At 36.7% G+C, this 20,927-nt stretch overlaps 1 pseudogene; it reads right to left on the bottom strand.

Moving 5' to 3' along the window:
* LOC139727992 (uncharacterized) overlaps positions 1 to 20,927 on the bottom strand; it is an 80,361-nt pseudogene continuing 59,434 nt past the window's right edge.

Genomic DNA, 20,927 nt, shown 5'->3' with positions numbered 1-20,927 from the left:
TTAGAGGGCAGATCCTGCCTCACTGCTCTCCTCCTCCTCCACCTCTGTTTCCAACCTTGCCTTCTTTCTATCCTCAATCATTTGAGCCAGGGAGTCCATGTCCGGTGCAGCTGAGATGCTGTTGTTAGCCACCTTCTTGATCTCCCGTCGTTTGGCCTGCCTTGACTTGATCAGCCGCTCCCTCTCCTTCTGGCCCAGAAGGCGGCCAGTCTTTGGCCGGCTGCTACTTTGAGGAGTGGATGGCTTGGAGCCTGATGATGTCACAGATTCCAGCTCATCCTCATCAGGTTCAAAGGCCTACATTTGGAGAAGGTTAAAGAACCAAGGCAGAGCGAACCCCTTCAGAATCGAGAGCATTTTTAAACAGTAAGACTTAAAAGAGAAGCCTGACATTGAATATGGGTGAAATTTTCAGAATCAATTCATATTTGTGTCTACCTTCTTCATTTACCTTAAACAGTGGCCTTTGCAACATATTCAGATGAGACTAAGGCTTATATGGTGGCTTGTGTGAATCCCTAAAGGAGTTTGATATGATTTACATGATAAATAAAGTAATCATAAATATATCACTGTGACTGCATTATATGCAATCAAAAGGCCAAATTTCATTGTTTATCCACTCAAAAAAAAAAAAAAAAATCCTGAATATGAGACCATCAAGATATCAATAGATCAATAAAATTTGGAATAGTACTATATGTGCAACATTTCACCAGGGATACTGAGTGTGCATATTTAACTTTGCATCAACTTTGAGACGAAAAGTGCACTTGCTCATATATGCTGTATATACCAGAAAACAGAAAAAATATCATTGTATCAAACTGTAATCATTGTGAACATGCAAACTGAAATTTCCAGCATTTGTGCATACCATGAAAAAAATACAAGTCAAAAATCATAGTTTGTAGATTGCATCACAATTGATAAAGAAGGGTGCCAGTCAACTCTGTGGAATTCACATTCACAGAAAAACATTATAACTATGTGATATGATTGAAGACAAAATAAATTATCATTGACTGTAAGGGTCCAGATAACAAGTTGTTTTACATGCCTGGAATGAAAATCAAAAGAAGGAAAAAATCATGAATCTCCCAACGATGTGATTAAATAAAGAAAGCTGTAAATGACAATTTAAAAAAATTGTGTATTGTAATGATATAAGAGAACAAATGCTTACGAAAAAAAAAGATCTCAAAGGATAATAAAATACACTGCTATCACTTTTTTTTTCTAGAAAAATTGTAAGACCGACACTGCATGACACAAAGGACCAATGGTGGACACATGAAACATTGCAGCTCTATTATTATATTGACTGCTTTTGCATTATTTACTGCATGTACTTGCTTAACATATATCTAGTAATGGACATTTTATGTAAATTGGCTGAGATACAGTTGTATCTAGGTTTTATGTGAGACATCATGGTAGTCATTAATATTCCATGAACTAACATGATCTTTACAATTATTGTTGACTGATAAGCTTAAAAACAGTACAATCAATGGAAATTATGAAGATGAAATGCATCATTAGTCATTCCACAACTCTCCACTGATATCATTAAGAAGTGATTTTATATACCGAGTATTTGCCAGAACTGTCTCGAAATCTCTATTCAAAATAAAGGGGTAAGTCTTTTTTTTCTATTTTTTTTGAAATGCACATGCTTGGCACCAAAAAATATCACATGTGTTGTTTACTATTTTCAGACAATGTAATACCCTTTGGAACCATCGGTGCAATGTGGTGCTAATATTGAAGAAAAAGCAAAAGCAAAGGAAAATGATTAGTCTTTGTGTATGTGTGTGTGACCTACATAACGTCTCTGGACTGAAGAAACCATAAAAGATTAGAGCTCATTCCAAAAATTCATCACAGAGACTGACACATCATGGGTTAGCTGGTGCATTACTGGCACGAATGTACCTGCAAACAACTTCTGATCCTCGATCAAAAAGACACCCTGAAGTGTAGCTTCAGATTAGACACATGCACATAAAACCCAGAGAGAATTAAATCCAAGGATAGACTCCTCACAGAAAAGGTTAAAAAACATGTCCCAAAGATGCTCCTGAAATGAAATATACAATTGTAGCTCAAGGTGGCATCAGCATGAAGTATGGTCCCAATTTTTAATTCATTCAACTCAGTTCATTTATTGCCCCGGGTCCACTTCAAGAACAGCAAGCAAACTGTGAACAACTCTCCCAAAGTCATCGATGGGAAAGGTGCAAACATCAAAGGACACCAAAGCATAGAACACTCCATGTAAATTAATCACTATGACTACTGGCAGAGAACCGTTACCTTCATTCAAATGTTTCTAAAGCCATACTATCAATCTGGGGATGAGAGTTCACTTGAAATAACCTTTGTTGACTTCAAAGCCGCAGGAAAGAAGACCAAAACACAAAGAGGGAAACAAAACCAAAAAATGGCATCACAGCAGTTACCTCTGAAAGAAGACATGTTCCATACTGAAGACAATTTCATGCCCTTATTTGCTGCTGCATTATATCTTTTGATACTAATTCACAACATTAAACCAACAAACCTAGTTCTGCTTCGACTGAGGACTGATATCTATGATGTTTGACAAAGGCATGTTATCACTTTCAATTATGAGGTCATCAGTTCAAATATAGCCATCAAAAGCAATGTCCTAACCATGAAAGTTTTGCCAAGTCAGCACAACTGAGACAGGGCACCTGCAAAATCCAGAGGAAAAGCCCTGATCACTTTGTGCGCAATCTCTGGGATGCCATGTGTTCTTGTTCACTTCATGCCACAGAAAACGAAAAGAGCATGTTAAAGTCTAGTGGACCTCTTTGCACTCCTCAGAGTTATGAGACTTTACAAAACTTCAGTACCTATTGTAACCTTTACAAGAGTCTTTTCTAGAGAGGAAGGATGCTGAACTTCTAACATCACAACCATCTTCCACTGAAAATCACTCCTAGCACTGGAACTTTCACTAGGAACAGCTGAGATATTTGCATTGTCTCCAAGTTCACATTTGCAGACCAGTTTCTACCACATGAGTAAGGAGAAATACACCACCATACTGATACATGTAAATGCCCACAATAATAACTTTTACTCTTAATAGTTGAACCCGAAGATTTTCCTTCAGAACAGGATATTTTGGAGCATCACATACATAAGTGCACGTGCTCATGTGACAAAAAAAGAGAACTGATATGTAAATGCATTGAAATTGAAAAACTTTTCAAACATAGCCACATTAAATAATAAAAAAAATTTGAACTGGCAATAGCTGCGAGTGAAGGATCGCTTGAAGCCATTTTGGGATTAGCACATACAGTTTTTTTCACTTCCTCCTCAAAAATATGTCGACAGGCGTGACATCGACGGTTGAAGCTTTTGCTGAAAATTTGATGCTATGATATGAATTGAATTTTAAAGAATAATGCAAAAAACAACCAACAAAGCAAATATTTAAAATACTCAAGTAGTACATTCATTACCAACATCTGGATAAAATTGCTGCAATTCATTTCACCCACATATGAAGATGGTATATCAATCATTGAACAAGCTTACATGTACATTTCTTCCTTATTCATCTATCCATCAAATTATCTACTTTTCCTTTCTGTCTGTCCTTCAATCTTATTCACCAGTCCAATTTAAAGTCACCTTATCATCTGTGTATTCCATTCTATCCCAGCTTACAAAAGTATTCAATAGATAATATTACCACATGCTCTTAATAAAAATTACTTCAGTCATTCCAAGCCCTGTCAGTATGAAGAATGTTTGGCAATGGAACCTCTCTTGGGTAAGACCAGCAGCACTGAAATTATCAAACTTGAAATCAGTCAACTGAACTCAAATATGTTTCTTCATAAGCATATATGCCTTTATAAAAGATATGAAGTTTGCAATAATAAAATAAATACTTTGATTAAATGTTACATCCATTAGAAATGCATTTAAATCAATAAGAACTTCCAGCTCACTGTGGCTTATCTTGTTCATTGGAAGTAGCATATATCTCAGTTGACTGACAAAGAAGAAAAAAGAATATGTTTATTTTGCAAGCAGGGGGAAAATCCAATTGCCACTTACACTTTTCTGTCCCGACTTGTAGTTGACTTCATCCTTCTTGAACTGACTGTTGATGCGATCAGCAATCCGCATCATCCTCTCATCCTCTGTTAGACCTGACTCATCTGGTTCCATGTAATCCGTGAACTGCTTTTTGGGAGCACCCTTGTGTTTCATTGTCAGGGTACGTTCATAGCGAACACGCTGAACGCGTTCCTTAACCAGATTGATTTGACGCTCCCGCTCATCCTGAATTGAGAGGCACATACAAAATTTCATTTGTCACACAGTCAGAGTCAAATGATCAAAAGCAGCAGACTTTTGACTTTCCCTAGAGAGTTAATGGGTGCTGCTACTGCACACCAGGCAGCAGATATCATATATAGTGTGTTTTTATGAAGTCATTTGGCACTGCGGCAAGCTACTATCAATACAAAACTGCATCAAAAGAATTCTTGGGCCTATAGCATGTGCTCTCAGATGGTAGCCATGTGATGCAGGAATTGTTGTAAGTTACTCATTTAAACAACATTTGATTTATGATCAGTGTGTCTAAATTTTGACTTTTGCTGCTGGAATGACGAGAAGATGGAATAAGTTATTTTCACCATTTTTCTTTAAAGAATATTGAAAAGTGGTGCCATCAAACTATCAACATGCTATGCATCAAAAGATAAATGGCCTTCATATCACAGTATTTATAAACGGGTTATAGCCCACAGATGAGAAAAAAAAAGTATATAACACTAAAATAAAATGAACAGACAGGCATTTCTTTGCAACATTTTTTTTTCCCCTCATGAATAGAACCTTACCTGCCAATTTGTAAGAGCTAATTGCAGAATTTGATCTGTTACTTTATGTTAGCAGTCACAAAGTCAGCTTAAATCCTACCATCTGAAGAACATCATGAAGGTATATTTCAATTCCTCCAAGGTTGGTAACAATTTTATTATGTAAAAGTGAAAGACTGCCTAATCTTATGTACATTCAGAGAACACATGGTGACTGCTGGTATTGCAGAGCTTATTCCTGCTATCACATTACCTTTTTAGCATTCTCCACCATAGTCTTCTGTCTCTCTCCCAAACCCAGGATGGTAGTAGCCGCATCCTGGATGCGAGTCTTTCTCATCTCCAGACGCTCTTTCAGCTGGGAGGGAGAAATGGACAGTCACAGTGAATAGACATGAACATTGTGATTTAAACTGAACTCTTCTATTTCCACTGATGATGCTGTCAGGGCTTATTCTGTACAATTATTGATATCATGAGCTCTACATCAAGTACCGGTAATAGATGCACCAGCTTGGGTGTGCTGGTGAGAGCTGGATGAACAAGATAACTTTCAAATGGTTCACATGCACAGGGTGCAGCTACACGGGGTTTACATCAAAGGGCATCTTAATTCACTGATTCACAAAATACATGTGTGCATTATACATTTTGCACATTGGGTCTATGGTGAAAATAAATTCATATGTTTCTATCATGTGTGAGGTAATATTGGGTCAGTATATGCATCAAGTGCAAAAATATAACAGGAAATTTGCAAGTGCATGGCTGGGCACAAGTCTACAGGGAAAATGTTATGGATAAACAAATGAAGGGTTTGATCACAAAAATGGGTTAAGCAACATGAAAATACCGGTAAGTCCACCATTGCTTACAGCAAAATAAACCCCTAACTTGTAACATAGCAAAGGATATTCTTTATGTCATGATTAAAAGTATCCAATTTTTATATTTTCTCTGTGTTTTTTTTTTCAGGGATTTGACTACAAATATCCCAAATTAACAAGAATGGAGATAATTTGTTTTGCAATAAAACTCTTCAAATATGCATGACTCAATCTGACTGGACACATAACATTCAGACTGTTTGGCTACTTCTATAAAAAATATGTATCATTTTGATAAAATTTGAAAGTTAACAATATATAAATTATGCATGTGCTAATTCTGTTCTATATGTATAATAGTACATCATGTCTGTGCATATGCATATGTTTGTGTGTACTATGCGTGTATAAGGTAAAGGAGATCATGTTTGCCATTATGTCTATCACACAGATTCCTAGAATGGACACTTTAGTAGGGAATGTATTGGTCAGATTCTTAAAGGCTGCTTATTTTCCTTCTTTCATTTTTAACAATTTCTCTCTGGATCGCTTTGACCCTGTCACAGAGCCCTACCTCCTTGGCCCTCTTCTGACGTTCTTTCTCCAGCTTCCACTGGGCATCGCTGCTTTGAGACAGCAACAATTTGGACAGCTGCTGCTTTTCATCCTCTGACATGTTGACGTCCACCACAGTCTTCTCCCTAACTAGTCCCGGACCCTTCATCACCATGGAGTTAAAATGGAGACAATGATAGACAAATCAGAGTTTCATCAACAAAATCTCTGCATTTCATCAGGGATGTCAAATCTGAAAGAAGCTTTAAGGATGCTCACACAAGAAAGGAAAACCAAACAAAAACTTGAAAAAATATGCAGGCAAAAAGAACTTTTTGGATACAAACTGAAACCCAAGGCAGAGTAAAAATATGCAAATTCTGCAACTCAGTCCAGCATTACAAGCTATCAGGGAGCGTATTGTAACTGACATACAAGAGTTTAGAATCTGAATAATAACAGGATGAAATCATGAGAATATCACTTACCTTCAATTTCTATCATTTTACTCTAGCTGATTCAGTCACATTACAGGCAGTGCAATGCAAAATTAGGGTCCTAAATACTCTTGCTTGCTTGGATTGGCAATGAGGCAACATGAACATAAATCTGTTCCATAGATGTCATGATTACTCTAGCTGCAAACATAACACTCATTTTTTTTTAGTTTTTTGAAACACTCATGAACCACCATTTGAACAGAATAAAAAATTGTTGCAAACAATGACATACCGAGTATTAAGCCATTTTTTTTCTCTCTCACTTGCTCTCTCACACACATTTGAGATGTCTGAAATTAAGAAAATTAACATTATTCAAATTTGCATGAAGACAAGGTTTGATTTTTTTTTGTTATCTACTATTAGTTATTAAGAAGCTGTATACAACATAATTATCTGTATATAAAACAATTAGTATTTACAAATTCATCTGTTGAATTTAAAATCACTTTTGAAGTAAGAGTAACAGTCTTGATCACACTAAAAAAAGACTTGAGTCATTTTGATTGGAACTGAAATTTTAAAGAAAGCAACGTGATGTGAGGTGTACAACAAAAGGCACTATAATCTATTTCCCTATCATAAGCTGATTGCCTCCAAAACATGTGCATTTCCCACACACACCCCCACTTCCCTTATGCATGATTAGCTTGCTACTCTTGAAGACTTTTAGTGCTACCCTGATACAGGAAATCCAGGATAAAGCCATGTTACACCTAGCAGCCCATAAAGTAAGAGGGAACTCTCGTTCTGGCAATAATGTGTTTTCTATAATTGCAATAGAAAGTGAGATATATTAACTGCATGATTTTTCAAAATATCTCTTTCACTTATAAAGATAAGGAAAAATGTGAACATAAAGAAATTGAAAAGCTGGTACATTGGTATAAAGAGTCAAAACCATGAGACAATGGAAGCTGATATGAAGTGACTCTTATTTAGACCATGGGGGCTGTTGGCAGTAAGGTGTAGTGCTGCCAATATGTATATTAGATACAGACATGCATCCATTTACCACAGTATATATAAACATATAAGAATGGAGAGAGAGGTCATTGTACATAAAAATCATATATTACTGAAAACGCATGTGTAGTTTTCGCAAAAGAGAATTAATTTTAGTATCTGTAAGATGATGGAAGAACATGTGACGAACTTTTATCATTGCAGTTACCAGTAATAGATTTACATGTAAGAAGAGGGGGGAAATATCTATTAGCAGCAGAGATAGCAGCCATCTTGCAGCAGCAGCTCAAAACAGCCAGACAAACAATGCAACAATTTTATGCAAATTTCATTACAATGTCATGCACACCTGCACTTAACAGGGCAGATAATTCATAGCCACGCCAAGGGATGCATATAAACATGATTACTGAAAAAAAAAAATAACAATAATTCTCAGCAAATAAAACAAAGGCAGAGCTGAATCCTATTTAACATGACACACATTCATTTCAACTTAAAATACATCAATCAGGGAGGTGTTACAGAAGGAGTACGTGGAGTCTCTTTGCAGTTTGTACAAATTTATGCATAGGTTCTACAGCATGACAACTGAATGCATAGCCTATAGTATCTCTGGCTTTGACGGTCCATGCTTCAAGCCGCTCTTCAAGAGACTTTGGATATGGGAACCAAGGAAGAGGTTCTTGATTTTAACAACTTCAAGCTGGATTTCAGAGGAAATGTTGAAATCCTGTATGAAACTCAGTGGTAATTTAGTAGGCAACAAATCCTCCCTGTTGTCTTTAGATCTTATTATTATTTATACCCAAGAACTGAAAAAAAGGAATAGTATCTCACAAAAAGTTAACACTAAAACATCTTGCACATATTTAGGCATAATTTTGTTTGCAAGATTTAGGACCTGAATGTTAAATCTTTCGATTATTAGTACGTGTTGGCTAATGCATGCTTCTGCATACTTGAGTAGTATTTTACAGTTAAAGGGGAAGGCTAGTAACTGATCAGTGGGAATCAGTGCAAATGCTGGGAGATGATTGTTCCAATCCTTATGGGATTCATTCAAGAGTTCATTGTATATCTATTGTTGTGTGAAAATGATTTGCTTCAGAATGGTCTCATATTCAAGTAATGTGCAGTTTAATGCTTCCAGGTTAGCGTCCCTGGTCAGTGACGGAGCATTAATCTGCACATTACTTGAATATGAGACCGTTCTGAAGCAAATCATTTTCACACAACAATAGATATACAATGAACTCTTGAATGAATCCCATAAGGATTGGAACAATCATCTCCCAGCATTTCCACTGATTCCCACTGATCAGTTACTAGCCTTCCCCTTTAAAGATGGAGACTTTTTACAGACTTTTGTTCACAGGTCCTGTTCTTTGCGCACTAAATAATTGCTGAGAAAATATTGATAGGGACAGCGAACAGCTGTTCGCTGGGCTTGTTGTGAGAAGAGTGCTGCATACTTAAGACAGAAGTGCTGTCTTTTATCAAAGCAATTTACCAATACCTGTGATAGAAAGCATTTACACTTCTCAGTGGCATGGAGCATGGGTGCAAAGGAGAGATTCTTGAATTTTCTCTAACACTTTCCTGCACCAATTTTATATTAACATGATCTGCAGGTTACATTTATTATGATTTAGTTCTTTTTGAAGGTTCACTTTCACATGCAAATGATGGAGCATCTTTTTCTTTATAATAACATGAGCAGAATTTACTCACTTCATAACAAAATGAGCACAAATGCAGAGGTTCATGTGTTGCATGAGAATCACAAAGATTAAACCATTCAAGCTGATGTCCTTATTGAGTACTCTTCTCACAGATATGATGTCATATTTATTTGGGAAACATTTGACCAGATGTCACAAAACTTGTTCTCACATGAAGTAGGATCAGGTTAAGCTAACATCAAAGGATTTCTGACATTGTAACCTAATATCTTCAGCAACAAAATAATAAGCATTGCTTTCTGTTACTCCTTAAATGATTTTACTGATATCTAGGCCCATGAACTAAAGGAAATATATGTCCAATGGGTGCCTTGCTTCAGACTCATTCCAATATCATTATAAGTATTACATTCCAATGTGATTATCAAACACACACTCCAAATGTGGTGAGTTCACAATTTAATGGCCCATATGTCTTTCAAGCTGGAAAAGGCCTATTCTCTGACTCTGATAAAGCTGCAAGCATCTCATGTATCTACTACCAGTATTGTAACATGAAGCTCTTTTTAAGGCCTTCAGTTTCTGTTTAAAATCATATATTTCATGACCATGATATAAGCTGTGTCTGTTTGCTGTTATAATGGAATGTGGTGTTGTGGGAAGGGGAAAACATTTCTACAACCTTATCGTTGGGAAAGGATGTTCAAAAGATGATATGCTGTTTCAAAGTGCGTTATCAGTCTGAAAGCAGTCACAGCCTGGAAATTATTTCATTCATGGAGATTACATTGGGGCTGGGATATATAAATAAAGATTTCACTAGTAGTTTAAAGTAAAAACATTAATGAAAGAGGCAAATATGCTTTGAAAAAAGATTTCCTTCAGTCCTGCATTCATTTAATCTTACATCCTATATGGTATAACCACACACTATGCCAAACATATAACCACATGATTGGGTTGATAGTTTGCCGACAAGTAATAATTTTGTCCATGTGCATCACATAATTTTGCATGTTGTGACTTAGTCCTGGTGTCTCCCTGAACTGTTATGCTTGTTTAAACCTTCATAAAATACATGCTTCTACATATTCCTGTAACCACTTTTATTGTTTGAAACGTTACCTTAACACTTACAAAATGTAGTTCAGTCATTACATCAGCATTCGGTGGCACACTGCCCACTATGCATTCTTTGCAGCTGTTTGAGAAGATTACAGGTTGTGAGCATTTTGTTTGCTTGCTTGTGGTTTTGTTTTCACCCACTATGTGCTGAACAACAATGCATACGGTACTGTAAAACCAGATATTTTCATGTGCCTGAAACTTATGTGGATTTGCCGAAGAGCCGAGATTTGCGAAAGTAAAATGCATGTAAAAGTATTTGCTTACATGAAGCAATACAATGAATGAAAGTGGCAAATCGCAAAAGTTTCATGCCACTAAATTTTTCTGATTTTTTTTTACGGTGTTCCACACACAAATGATAACAGCAACAGCATCATAGACTTGGAGCTATCCTAGGCAAGCCATATTCAACATCGCTTTTAACTTGGCTGTCACAAGCACTCACTTCCCACAAAACAATACTTCCTATTACACACACATGCGCACGCACACACAAACACATATTAATTTACAAATGTATTCAAATTTTTGTTGACATGAGAGGTTACTTCCTGTCTAGCTTACATTCAAGAAATGAAATCAATCTTATCCTATAGCAATTCCTCACAGCAGATACTCTTCAAGCTCTTTTACAAATTGAAAGAGTACAGATTGCACGAGAAGTTATGGTTACCATTTTGTGTCTCAGTTCAAGTGCTAGACAGTATTATCTAGTTACAAAATGATGACAAACTTCCTCAGGGAAATAAATTTGGACCTTATTTCTGTTAAGTTTTTCAGACATAAATTTACATATTTGATACTTTTAACTCTTGCTCTCAGACTTAATTTGCAATGAAAAGGACTGAATCAGATACTAAAACTGTTCACTTTTCCATATAGGAAGACATATCAACAACATTTGGATATATTTGTGAATGCCAATACGAATAATATCTGCAGGAAATGGAAAAAGGCACGCTGTCTTTATCATTCAATGCCCCACATTCTTTTTTTTTTTTTTTTTTTTTTCAATATGAGGCGTCACAGATGAGTTTCATCAATGCTGCCATCTGCTGTCCACATAGAGTCAAAAAAGAGTCTACGGTACACTCACCAGTCCCTCAACAGGAGGGGGATCCTGAAAGCTGACCCCCTTTCGAGCCTTCTTCTTTGGCTCAAGGGACTCACTACCAGGCTAGGATTGGCAGGTTGAAATAGGAAGTATGTCGGTTTGTGTTTATGGTGTACAGGCACAGAAATATGTATTGTATAATGGGACATGGACTTAAAGGCATAGTTTACCATTTGCAGATGAAACAAAAATCCAGCATAAGTGCTTCAAAATAGGCTTAAAATGTGAGTTAGGGATAAAGACAACCAATGTACAAATTTGAACCAGTATAATCGATGTTATTTAAGTATTGTTAAATATACAGAATGTGAACAATAGTGATAATAAAAATGTTTCCTGACTAAACTGTCTACAGTTATGGTTTAATGAGAAAAATAATGATATCTCCTTATATCTTAGGCTTTATTGCAAAACTTTTATATGGTATGATGTTTTGTGATACAACTGGCCTACATATATGCATCAAAAGTGATATCTTGAACATTTTCAAAATCACTGCTCCCAAAGGTAAACAGGACCTTTAACTATAATCACAGGAAACTATCAGAGTTGTGTCATAGAACAAATTTGTCAGACTTGATGCTTCTTAGACACAAAGTTGTTCAGGTAATGGACATCTAAGCCTCTGATTATAAGTTGATTGCTTGCAAAAATTAGATCAATGGTACCAGAGACTAATTACATATCAAAGAAAGGTACAATATATTTCAACTCTGTGCAATATTGTCCTAATGCCAGTGTTTGCTCCATGTAGTAGTCTCTACACAAATGACAGCAAGCATCTTAGCTTCACGACAGCGATACCAAACTGGTGTAAAATGCAATTTGGTTAATTCACGTTTGCAAAGCTTTCTTTTTAAATCAGTTCATAGTTAATACCTACATTTTAATCTACACTTTTTTGTACAGCTGGTAAGATGATTTGTTTGCAGTAATAGTGAGTAACTTTAATGCCTAAATTGAACTTTTTTTTTTGTGCTGCTGTAAAGTACTAGTAGTCTATGTTGTATAAGAGCATCTTCAGAAAGGCAGTCAAGAATCCATTCAGTACTGTCCATCTAAATTCCTTTTATAGCTGGAAAATAACTGATTGAACTTTTTCCTATCAGTATCATCACATGTCTAACAGAATCAAAACAAAGTTCAATCAAACACATGAGGACTGCAAACTAAAAATAAAATAAATGTGATTATTCATTTGATCAATGTGAACATGCAGCATGTTTTCATAAAAACCCTGCCCATGACCATCTAAAGCACATGCATATATGTCATATAATGTCATAGAACTCTATACAGTTTATATATTTTACACTGTTAATTTTATGTCACAAGTAGCAGTGTAGGTCAGTGTGAAAATGGATTATATCTACAGGTTAAAGAGTTCGGATAGTTTTGGTCTAGTCCTAACTTCAGGTTTCTAACATATTTTGGTGAGATAATAAGCAACCTCTTATGAAATGTGAAAGAGCATGTACAGTTGTAATTCTAAGAGGAATTCAATGTTTATTTGATGAAAATTGATTTTGAAATGGCTGAGATATCCAAAACAGAGCAGTCCTAATATTGCTTTGTTTTACCTTGTTTTTGGATGCCTCAGCCACTCAAAAACCAATTTTCATCAAATATATTTAATAAACTTTGAATTCCTCTTAGAATGGTACGCTCTGTACTATTTCATGAGTGGTTTCTTGGTATCTCACAAAAAGTTAAAAGCCCAATCCTTGGCTCCACCAATACTGTACCACCCCTAAAAGTAATCAGGATGAAAACTGTATATGAACCCGGATTTCTTTAATGACATAAAGTACAAAAATATAAGCTAATGTGTCACTGTAAAGTCTGTTGTGACCTCTATGAGGCAAAATTTCACAAGGGTGTTACTAGGGACCTCTTGAGATTGTGAAAATATTGGAGGAAAGGGGAAGTTGGGATCAAGCTACAAATACAACACTCAATTGGCTGGAAATCATGACCCAATGTGATTTTCTGATTAGTTAGCTTTTATGTGCGCATAATATCATAAGCTTTGCTTTGATATAACATCATGCAAAAGTCTGAGAGAAATCTCACCTTTGTTGCAAATTTGACCTGTTTAACGTCCAAAAAACAATTTGAATGAAATGGAAATGACACATGATGCAATGAAGATCTGCATGAGTTTACATCACACAATCTATCAAAGTTACATGTCCATGAGGAATTCCATTATGCTATGTTAGTTTCAATCATACAATAACAAACTTACTTAATCAAACATAAGACACTAGAATCTTGAATTTATCTGTTACTATAACAACACATATTTTCGAGGGGATGTCTGAAAGAAAATTTTTTGAAAATAAAAGTATTTGGGTATGTGCACCTGTATTCTCAATTTGTTTATCAAAAATGAAAATCAAAGTGAACAAACAAACTCAACCTCCCACACAATTCACATACACAAAACACGAGGTACATTTTGAAGACCAATTATTTGTTGAATGGGATGACACATTAAAACAAATATGCATACTTTTCAACAAGTTCACTTTTTAAATTACATACTTTGTCACAAATTATAAGTGTAATACTACATCTTATCTACATGGTAGCCTTATCCTCATTGTCTCACAAGAATGTTGACGAATGAGTTCATCATCAATGATTAAGTGGCAGTTTTGTTAAAGGGTAAACACAGAGCCCTACACATCATGCCAATGTTTTCAATGACATATGAAAACTAGAAATGTAGCTAAGGCGACTGATGCCTCCGCCATAATGCATGATTCTCCCAATAGGCGTATAGTACAATGTCTTCACAATGTGTGATCCATGACAGTTTCACATAACTGGCAAAATATTGAAATGACAGGTTTGTCAGAAATGTCTTGAACTGGGTTTGCTATAATTTTCTAAGAGTGCAGGTACACATATTTGGGGAATTTTGGGGAAGTTTATGCACTGAGTAATTTCCAAGGTATGAAGAAAGAGTGTGACGACGGTATAAAATAGATTTTTTTTTTTTTTTTTTTTTTTTTTTTTTGGGGGGGGCATTGAAACCTGTCCTTTGACCCTTAACCTTTGACCTTTGACCTTCTGGCTGGAAATTTCCCGGAGAATCTCCATTAGGTAATGCATGTATTAAGTTTTGAAACTAATAATGCAAGCATTGCATATACTAGTATATGAGGGAAATAGTAAAATTTTGAGGAGTTGACCTTGACCTTTGACCCCTGACTATTGACCCATGACCCCTAAATTCCCTAGATAATCCCTGCCAGACAGTACACTGTACATGCGTATGTACCAAGTTCCACGAAGATACATTGAACCATTTGCGAGAAAAGTGATATTGCAACCTTTTCACCTAACCTTTGACCTTTTGACCTTTGACCTTATGACATGAAACTCTCTCTGGAGAATCTTTACGCAGTAGTTCATGTCCACACCAAGTTTCAAGAAAATACCTTTGGGCATTGCATAGATATGGGGGAAATTGCAACATTTGTAGTATTTGACCTTGACCTTTTGACCTTTGACCTCTTGCCAATGTCACTAAAATCTACTCAACTAATTGTCCCATCATACATCATCCTTGGACCAAGTTTGGTGAAAGCTGCTTCATCCAGTTTTGAGTTATCACGTAAACAGATAAATTTTAGGATTTGACCTTGATCTTTGACCTTTGACCTCTGTCCGATTTCACTGAAAAACTAATCAAGTAATTGTCCCATCATACATCATCTTCCAACAAAGTTTGGTGAAATTTGCTTGATCCAGTCTTGAGTTATCGCGTAAACGGATACAATTTCATGATTTGACCTTGACCTCTGACCTCTGACCTTTAGCCGATTTCACCCAAAATCTAATCAAATAATTGCCCCATCATACTTTATACTTGGACCAAGTTTGGTAAAATTCCAGTAAATATTACTAAAGTTATCGCGTAAACGAAAGCGGCCGTACGTACGGACGTACGGATGTACGTACGGACGTATTTACGGACGGACGGACAACCCTAACGGACAGCCTAAACGGATACAATTTCATGATTTGACCTTGACCTTTGACCTTTAGCCAATTTCACCCAAAAACTAGTCAAATAATTGCCCCATCATACTTCATACTTGGACCAAGTTTGGTAAAATTCCAGTAAATATTACTCAAGTTATCGCGTAAACGAAAGCGGACGGACGTACGTACGTACGGACGGACGGACAACCCGAAAACATAATGCCTCCGGCACCACTTCTTGGCGGAGGCATAAAAAGAGTAATGAAAAGTTTTGGATAGAGAGAAACAAACTTTTCCCAAGAAACAAATCTCCATGATTCTTGATGATTCAAAGGACTTACAATGGAGACAATTCAAGAACACTGTTCATTCAACCGACCTTCTTTTTCTCAGAGTCACGATCAAATGAGACCTCCTTTTTACGCTGCTCTTCCTGGGCCAGCCTCTCAGCTTCTGCCCTCTCCTCAGCAGCCTTCCTCCGCTGTTCTCGCCTGGCAGCAAGACGCTCTTGCATCTACACAGACAACGTTATAGATTAAATCTGATTGAAATGTTCATTTGACAGATACCTTAAATATGAAACAACTGGATGAAGGAAATAATGAATTTGAGGTCTAGTGAAAGAAACCTCTCAGGCTTTACTGATAAACAGTAAAAGGAACACTGCTACAGTCATGTGCTGGTATACTTGAAACTTTTATGAACATCATTTTTCTGTAAATCACTTGAGCAGATAAGTTTCGTGACAGAGAAGGACCTCATGAAGGATGTACGTGGCTTCTCAATATTTCCAATGCATATATGGTATCAAAACCCGACTATGACAATGATATGTCAAATGTCTGATGGATGAGGTTGCATGGCATACCAGCTCATTCTGTTTCTTCTTTTGCTCAATGGCAGCCTCCTCCTTCTGGCTCTTGTTCTTCTCAGCAGCATGGATGAGAGCAATAGCCATCTGGTCCTCAAAGTCGCGGTCCTCCTGCCGCTGCTTGCGGGCGGCAATCTTCTCCATGGCCTGGCGACGCTGCTTCTCCAGCTGTTGCTGCATGGCCTGGTCAGAGCACAAGCATACATGCACAAAATTGGAGAGAATGCCACTTGGAAATTATGGATTTAAAAAAGACAAGCCAATGATGACCTTGCTATTTACTTGTCGTCTGGACTTTGACAATGTTCTCCTTATAAAAGTTGCTTTGCGAAAAGAGCTCAAATCTAGTAACAAGTGAACAATACTGTGCCATATCAAGCATATTTAGCTCAAACTAGGTCAGGAAGGAGAATACCTTCTAAAATGTGGTCATCCCCAAACTGTATGTCATTTTTATACATTGCAAGATGTTGATATTATCATATAAGTCCATCCATCTGTCAACATGTTGCATCCATATTCTTATGTGTGTGCAGATGAAATTGATGCAGTCTTTTATCATATATATGTCTAAAGGCCAAAACCTGCTTTTCAATAGATTTACTAGTAGTTTAGGACCCTACTACTGAAATGACAGGCACTAAACAGCCGCTAGTCTTTGCTCAGCTGCTTTGCCCGTGTATCATAAATGCACTGAAATTATTTTGTGTGTACAGTTCACTATAACAACATAGAGCTGATGCTACCCTGAAAATTTTGGAGAAATGGCTGGCGCAAAGGTCATTAAACTTCTCACTGCTTTTGGAAGATAAAATACCAGAACAGACAGATGGAGCTGATTCTATTGTGCAAAGAGGAGTAGACATATCAAGTTTGGATTTGCCAAGTTTGAGGCTTTTTTTAGCCTGAAACATCTGGGGCTTCCTGAGGTCACAGCAGACAGGCCTGGACTGGATGGTGAATGGAATAAATTCTATTTATGTTGTGAGGATGAGTCTTGGCATATAGTGTTGGTTACATTCATCTTTTTTTTTTCAATCAAATGACAAGGGTCCATACCACAATTTTATACAACAAATAATGCACATTATTTTGTTCTTATTAGTAAGATTATTCTCCATCTGTAACTTAAGAACACTTTGAAACACACTGGCTTTGCCTTGAGTGTTTCAGGCTGTCCTAAAATTGCTATTGGATAAATAATTTTTGGCAATTCTCAGTGTAAAGTGCATTATTTGTATGCTAACTATCTGTCCATCTGTCTTTCTGTTACCCATTTTCTCAAATGAGGTCATCACCACACACTGTGTCTCTTTTATAAGTATTGAAATGCCTGTTCAAGATAAACATTCTTTTTGAACATTTATCTGTTTGTCTCCTAATCAGTCTGACAAGACCTTGGTGGTTTCCAACAAACCTTCTTCTTTTCAGCAAATTGCATCTCAATTTCTGCTACCATGGCATCAGCATCGTAGGATTCACTGGGACGTCGCTCTCGCTCTGAAAATAACACAACAACATGGAATGAATTGGTATTCCTATTCAACAATTACGAAACACTTATTAATGTCAATTTCCAGCAGCAGATGAACTATATATGAAAGTAGACATGGATTGCATTGTCGTGTAATTTTATAGAACTTATAAGTTGTTAAGCAGGCTTGTGGACTATCAACCTCATCTTACTCAAACCAACAAAATCTCCACCTTTTTCTGTCAGTAAATACTTATCAAACTACCTTCGTGTGTACAACTACACGGCTACAAAAGGAAGAAGTTGTTGCATTTGTGTCGGGAGGTCATGGTTTACAGTGGTGATACACTTGTACTTTACATGATGTATCTCTTGGTACAGTGGGGAACTGGCCAAGTTACTTGCTCTCAGATATCTCTCATACTTGCTTTCACATTATACATTTTTAAGGCATTATCGTAAGATACAAACAAACATTTGGTTATGAAAGTAGGCCCTGTGTAGTAACCCATCCTTCAATGTTGGAAACAGAATATATCTGGGCATATTTGTGCCATTATTTCTACTTTCATTTGCATCTACGTGTTTACTAATCAGCAAGACTTGCTGGGCATAGCTGCATGGCTGGTTTACCATTGAAATGAAGACTACTTTTTAAAGCTGTAGACAGCTCCTATTGTGGGCAGCCAATAGTACTGTCTGCTGGGGGGATGAATTTAATTCCTCTATTTCCTAGACAGAATGGACCTATAGTAACATGTATCTAAAAACTGCTTTGCACATCAATTACAGATTGCGTCACAGTCCTTTGGGTTTTTGGAAGTTCTCTAGATGAACCGAAATGAACTATTATCAGTGACAACCTGATAAAAAATTGGGTTTCCTGTCATTTTTTGCTCGTTTGCCAAACACTTGTGCCACCAAGCCAATAAGACACAGGTGAAGCAGTATTAAAAGGTTGGCAAAGTGTAATTGGACAGTGTAGGCCATATTCACTCACAAACTTGCTTGAAGATCAATGTATCTACACAAAACATGGTCTTCATCAGTCTGCTCACAACTATCACAGGAAATCAATAACACCACTAACACATCAAATAATGACAGCAGGTCTCTACGTCACCACACATTTGTATCTGTGAGATACATTCAACAACCAATGGCAGATTCAGGAACTACTTGGGTTGAGTTACCAGTCACAGAGATGAAACACAATTCTGCAATTTGAAAGTATGTGACAGTAATGTGCTGTGTAATTTCCACTTTCCTAATTTGGGTTATTTGTTCAACACACAAGTCGTCTTTAAGACAACGGAGTGCTTCTGGTGGGTATCAAAATGATCAAATATACCACTACATTGACATCATTATGACCATCTTTCAAGGACCATGCAGATCATGCAGGCTACTTTAAACGGTAAACACTGACATGAAGAATCAGATATGAAACACGAAGAGCATGACATACTTTCCCTACCTTCCTAAGCTCATCGCTGAAAGTGGTGTGTGAGAAGAAGTGTGTTTTGGAAATTGCCTTCTAGCATCACTCTGTCATCATTTTCTCCCACAATTCATACTTCTCATAACTCTCTACAAATTGTTTTGTTTTCTTTTTTTCTGAGGAAAACTCACAGCAACAAAAAGGCAGCAATGTGTGAAAGACAGTGGTTGCACCATCAGCACAATCAAAAATGTGGCATGTGCAGGATTTCAGTAAAATCTATGTGCTCCTGGCTCACTTCTCTATCTGACAACACAGACTCAATCCTCTATATTGGGCATGTCATGTGCTAAGAAGCTCAAAAGTGTACAAAGTGTTCACCCATAATGGGACTATTTGTATAATCACAGCAGGTATCTTTCCATTTCAAATTGATGCTCTCAATTTTGTGGGGGGTTTTTAAGAGCAAGCAACATCTATTTTTGACAGAAGCAACTTTTTTTTTCTGAAGAACTACTCCATTTACAAATACTTTGAATTCACTCTGTAGCACTGTCTACAAGAACATGTCTCAGTTCGAGCTTTTAGTTTTTGTAAAGTGTTTATATAAAAAAGCCCTTAATTACATGTTGTACATCCTACTCGGCTAGACGTGTTAACATATTAGCGCCGACAGTCATTGTTTGTCATGAAAGAATGTACGTGGGAACAGAGGACAATCTTTCACAGAATTCAAAGGGAAAAGCATGTAAGTTGGTGGGAAGAGGACAAAAGACTCATACCCACATGCATTGACACAGCAATTTCTTTCTTTTAGTTCTCGGCATCGAGGAGTGGGGGATTAGGTGGGTACAGGCAGGGAAAAGAGTACTAATCCCTTTTGATGGTAAAATGCAGGTAAAATTAGGGCATTACCTTTACATGCTAAACAAACATGCAAAGAAAGCAAGCACATAATACGAGAGTAAAGACCTTTCTTGAGTATTAACCACAAATAATATTGTCTTTCTTAAATGTGTATTTACCATGTCCATGTCCATCACTTGCCACATTTGGAATACAGGGTCAGCTAGTGTGTTTTACACAGCACAGTGCTTATATCCTGACATTGCTCTTCTGTCAAGTTCACTTTCGACACACGAGAAAAATTATACTTGGTCCTGCATAGAATTTAAAGTTTGGGATTGTTTAATGTTTTTGCAAATGTTAAAATTGGTGATCATGTTTATTTCACTAAAAGAGGATTACTTCAAAGTGTGTGTGCAAATAGAACACAGACTTCCCTGGAGCTGGTAACTAAAATACCATACTTTCAGGGGGAAAATTATCAAAGCTTATATCTTCTTCAGTGTGTCTGCATAGGGTGCATATCTCTGCTTTAATATGAACTTGGGTCATGTTCGTTTGCTTGTTTATTTGTTTGTTTTTGAAGGGGGTTTCATAGATGTAAGCTCAAAATTACTGTTAAATTTTGACATGTTTTATGAAACACA

Source organism: Diadema antillarum, unplaced genomic scaffold (genome assembly GCF_040938485.1).
Source record: "Diadema antillarum isolate AM-2024a unplaced genomic scaffold, OU_Dant_1.0 scf00000018, whole genome shotgun sequence".
NCBI classification, from domain to species: Eukaryota; Metazoa; Echinodermata; class Echinoidea; order Diadematoida; family Diadematidae; genus Diadema; species Diadema antillarum.
This window is presented reverse-complemented; position numbering and strand designations above follow the sequence as displayed.